Genomic DNA, 5,148 nt, shown 5'->3' with positions numbered 1-5,148 from the left:
GACCCAGCCCCGTCCCACCGAGGGACCCAGCCCCTGTCCCCACACAGGGCTCAGCCCCCGTCCCACCGAGGGACCCAGCCCCTGTCCCCCCGCAGGGCTCAGCCCCCGTCCCACCGAGGGACCCAGCCCCTGTCCCCCTGCAGGGCTCAGCCCCGGCCCATGCTCCCTGTGCACAGCCGCTCTTTGTGTGCATCCCGGGCAGCCAGAGGCAGCACGGTGATCCCAACATGTAGAGTCCCAGACTTTCCACCAGCCCAGAGCAACCCTCATAAATCAGGAAAAGAAGTGAATGAAGTGCTGGGTCTGGATGAGGCTGTTTTGAGTTGGGTGGGAGCTCGGCCAGCAGCTGAGCTGCTCCAGGTCAACTTGTTGCGGAGCATCAAGGAACTGGCCACCAGTGCTGCCTCTGAGCAGCCCGGTTTCCTGAGCGCTGCCGTGGGCCTCTGCGTTGGTACTGGCTCCGAAGGGCAACGCTTGTTGGCAGCGGGGCTCATGAGCAAGGAGGGCCAAAACTGCACGCAGGTTTTGTTGCTCGGTGTTAGCAATTTGTGGAATGGATGCGGTAGGGCCTGGAGTAATAGGAACAGTCACGGGTGGTAGAAAGGTCAATGGAAGAGGTAAATATGTGAAGACTGCATGTGATGCTCCTGACCAGCTCCTCTGTTTTCATGGCATGTAGTGCTCAGCAGGCAACGAGTTTGCTGGTGTCAGCCCGATTCCTCCAAATGATGCAAGCAGATGAGCAGTAGAGGAGTGTCTTGACGCGTTCCAGTGTTGAATGGTCATTAAATGCATGGCTGAAAGACACGGGTCGGTAGAGTCACCAGAGCAATTCCCATGCACATCAGGGTGCACCTAAGCCAGGGAACTGGCATGCGACACAGGTCCCCGCCTGGCCTCAGCAGACCAGTTTTCTGGTGAGCAGCGGTACTACAGACACTGCCTGGATTTGCTCTGTCGTTGGTTTGAAAGCTTCCACAGTCTAACAGGATTCCTCAGCCTGGTTATAGCTGTGAAATAGTCTGTTTTCAGTGCTTTTCCCCATAAAGCTCCCAGCTGAGATCTGGTCTCAGTCGCTTTGCTGTAGGAGTTTAAGACTTACAGGTGCTTTGATATCACAGTGCTCATTTGCCATAGGTTGTGCAATTATAGTAAGAGATATATTGTTAATAATTTGTTCTCAGCATAAGTGGCAGAAGGCGGGAGGCAGGGCAATGAGAGCATTTTGCAAAACCCGAGAATGTTTTTTCTCCCATCTTCCCTTGGCCTCAGCTGTGTGTCAGGCTGGGCGGATCTGAAATAACTGTGTTAGGAGATATAAAGTTTGATCATTGGTATTTTGTCCTCTCCTACCGCTTGTGGATGAAGGGTGTGGAAAAGAAATGACAGCTTGCTAGTCTTTCTCCAATCCACTGGATCTGGATGACGATGAAATCAGGTTTGCAGCCAATGTCTTCAAGGGGCCTTCGATCCAGCAGGGTACTACAGCACTTTTAGTTATTTCATTCTCCTGGTTTCAGCTGGGATGGAGTTGATTTTCTTCCTAGTAGCTGGCATAGCGCTGTGGTTTGGATTTAGTATGAGAAGAATGCTGATAACGCACCCATGTTTGAGTTGTTGCTGAGCAGGGCTTGCACTAAGTCAAGGACTTTTCAGCTTCTCGTGTTCTGCCGACTGAGAAGGCTGGGGGTGCACAAGAAATTGGGAGGGGGCACAGCCGGGACAGCTGACCGCAACTAGCCCAAGGGCTATTCCATACCATATGGCAGGGTATTCCATACCATACGGCATCATGCTCGGTATAGAAACTAGGGGGAGTTGGCCAGGGGGCTGCTGCTTAGAAACTGGCTGGGCATCAGTCAGTTGGTGGTGAGCATTTGCATTGTGCATCGCTTATTTTGTAGATCTTTTTTATTATTGTTACTGTTGTTGTTGTTGTAGTTATTATTGTTGTTGTTGTTGTTGTTATTATTATTATTATTATTTCCCCTTCCTTTTCTGTCCTATTAAAATGTCTTTATCTCAATCCATAAATCTTACTTCCCCCCCAAATTCTCTCCCCCATCCCACTGGGGAAGGGGGGGGAATGAGCAGCTGTGTGGTGCTTACCTGCCAGGTTAAACCACAATATTAATTTTCAATTCTTTCAAGGCAGGTTTGAAGTCATACGCAATGGGAAGGTACATTGGGAGAGAGGTAGAAAGATGCATGGGCGGCTTAGACAAACAGCGTGACACGGTCACACTGCCTGCCTGCACTGGCAAGTTTTCTTTTTCTTAACATTAAGATTAAAGCAAAGCCCAAACTTGTTTTTAAGTGCAGAAAAACACCCTGTAGGTATGCCATGCTTTCTCTAAACTAATTTTTTTTTGTCTGCTTGACACTTTTATCTTGTAGTAGTGTCCTCCTCCAGTCGGGTCTTCATCCTGGGTGAGGCACCATTCACCAGCGAGCATTCACCATAGGTAAAGATGTAACATATTAGGTCAATTAAACAAATAATCAAAGGAGGAAAGAGGTACACAGGCCAGGTAGGGACAGCACTAGGACACTTGCAGTTCATAGTCTGTGAGAGGGCATGGGTTCACTCCTCAGCGTATGACGTCCAGAAATCTAGAGTTATGAGGTAACGTAAAAGCCTGAAAAACAGATGACAGAAGGTATTTGAGGTTCCAGTGCAAACATGACCTACGAAAATAGTCGCCACACCTCTTATACAACCTAAATATTGACAAAAAAGATCATGCTGTCATTCCTGTCAAGCTCCCATGGTTTTTTTTTAACCCCTCAGCCAGCTTTAAGAAAAATGGATTTTGAAGCTTCCCAGTCTGACAGGCCAACATGTGCATCCACTAAATGTATCTTAAATACTTTACATGATTGAATTTTGAACACTGACTTATTTGATATATGACTTCAGTACTGTTATGGTCTTTACCAGCTATTTTTAGTCTGTATCTTCATCAGGAATCTGGCACCAGGCACCAAATAAATATAACTAGGATAGAAATGCACAAAGGCAGGCTAACAGTTCCAGCCCTAAACCTCCACTTCTTTCCCCTGTTTTAAACCCCCACAGATCCTACTCAGTGGAATGGACTTGACCTTTTATCTGTGTTCTGTCCCATATCTGCACAGCAAGTTTCCATAGAGCACGACCTGCCCAAGCTGGGATGCCTTATGTTTGTTTGCTTCTTTGTTATCTCTCAGCTGAAACAAGGAAATAACAACTTGACTCTCCCCGATGTTATTTTGTGTCAGGCTCTCCTTACACCACCGTTACAAAGCCTTCTCCTTCCAAAACCGACACCTTCCTCCCAGTTATACCACTACACTAACAATCGTTTCACCAGCTTACTCAATGCAGCGAGAAGATGCGCTTAAGTTGGACATGCATTTATATAAAAGCATGAACAAGGAATAATGACGCACCTCAGGGAGTCAATAAATGGTTGGCCATAAAATCTTTCTCATCCACCCAGTTTATCATCCAGCAAGAATTTCCATCAATGCCAACATCGCTGGTTCTCTGCAGAGTTGTAGCCCTGCTCCAGCTTTCTTTCAAAGCGGTCTTATCTCAGACACTTGCTTGGCCTTTCGGCTCTGAGCATCCTCTAATGTTCCCCCTTTTTCATATTCCCCCCATGACTTGCCAGTTCTCTTGTTTTAATGGTAAATTGAGACACAGAGAAACAGATCGCTAAAATATCGTATCACATTTACCCGATCCAGGGAGATCCTAAGTCTGGGACTGTTTTCCTAATGCATAATAATATTTAATAATATTTATATTTAAAACCAAATCAAATCCCCAACTGATGCTCCAGCAAGTGGTATTTGTTATTCTATAATGAGCACCTCTCCGTCTCAGTCAGTAGTGCCCTGAAAGAAGGTGCTCCTAGGAAGACTGTATTTCAAGTAATGTTAAAAAGCATGAGCCACATGGGATCAGCTACGGAGCTCCTGGCGTAGCCTACAAGAAGTTATGGGTTGGGTTATGGATTGGGCAGCCAGGCTCGACCATGGTTCTTTGTTCCCTGTCTTCACTGCTATGCTTGGTTAAGCAGCTCGAGATGGCTTCACTCCTGTGCTGTATAAAATTAACTAGTGGTTAATATTGTACCCTGTGTGCCATGAAACAGGCAGTTTCCAGCCAGTGGTACTGCAAACCAGCTAGCCAAATCTGCTGCCTCCAGCCGAAGGGCCGACTGCCTCCTCCCTAGTGACAAGTGGCACAGACTTTCTCGTCCGTGGGTACCCAGCCTGGTGCCAGGGCTGCTTGGAGCAGGTTGGTTTGCTGGCAGTGCAAAAGGAGCATCTTTTCTGCCTTATCTCTGCAATGGTCTTCCCTCCTCCCTCCCTGCAAAGTTACCCTTGAGTGGGGATGAGACCTTCCATGCTTTACCCCCAAGCAAACCTGCGAGGCTCTGAACATCCAGAAACACCTTTCTGAGGAGCTGGGGGTGAAGGGGAGAAAACCAGCACGCTCCAGTGCAAACATAGTTGCAGAAGCAGGGACTTGCTCCAGAGCCACATTCACTTCCAGGTAAGCATACGTGCCAGAGCAGCAGCGTAGGAGTCTATCAGCTTTCTGATAACTGCTAGCTTTCTGATAAGGAGCCCAGGGCTCCTGTCCAAGCTGAGCAAGAGGCAGACTGCCCTTCTGTCACGGAAGGCAATGCTGCAGGAGCATGTGTGTGTGCAGCAGGAGGGGGCTAGCCCATAGCACCTCGTTTGGTGCATGTACCTTAGAGCAGCCGATGCACCGGCTTGTGCTCGCCCGGTGCTATGCATGAGGTGTGGATAGGGCAGATGACCCTTGGGTTTTCAATCCCTAATGTGTCATGGGGGGAAGAGCTTGAGCATGATGCCAAGTATTGATGGCAGTCTTGGCTTTGAAGGCTTTCCCTCCCCAGGGCTCTGAATCCAACCAGCAGAGAAGCTCCACAGTGGGGAATCCCTGCTCCAGTAATGGGGAGATAGGGACAGGAGCTGCCACAGAACTCTGCCTCTGGCAGATGGCAGCGAGCCCTGGGAAGAAGTGAGGCCCAAGGTCTGCATGCCCAGGCAGAATTTGGGTGAGGGGAGCAAACAACCACAGGATGGAGTGGGGGTTCATGGAGGGGAAGGGCGGGAGCAGGGGAAGGG

The 5,148-nt window shown here is 48.8% G+C and overlaps 1 protein-coding gene across 1 annotated transcript in view; it reads right to left on the bottom strand.

Moving 5' to 3' along the window:
* Window positions 1–5,148, bottom strand: part of IRF1 (interferon regulatory factor 1) — a 13,443-nt gene that overhangs the window by 6,555 nt on the left and 1,740 nt on the right. The window lies entirely within an intron of this gene.

Source organism: Egretta garzetta, unplaced genomic scaffold, assembly GCF_000687185.1.
Source record: "Egretta garzetta isolate BGI_Z169 unplaced genomic scaffold, ASM68718v1 scaffold1, whole genome shotgun sequence".
Classification (NCBI taxonomy): domain Eukaryota; kingdom Metazoa; phylum Chordata; class Aves; order Pelecaniformes; family Ardeidae; genus Egretta; species Egretta garzetta.
The sequence above is the reverse complement of the archived record's forward strand: the minus strand, read 5'-3'. Positions and strand labels throughout refer to the sequence as shown.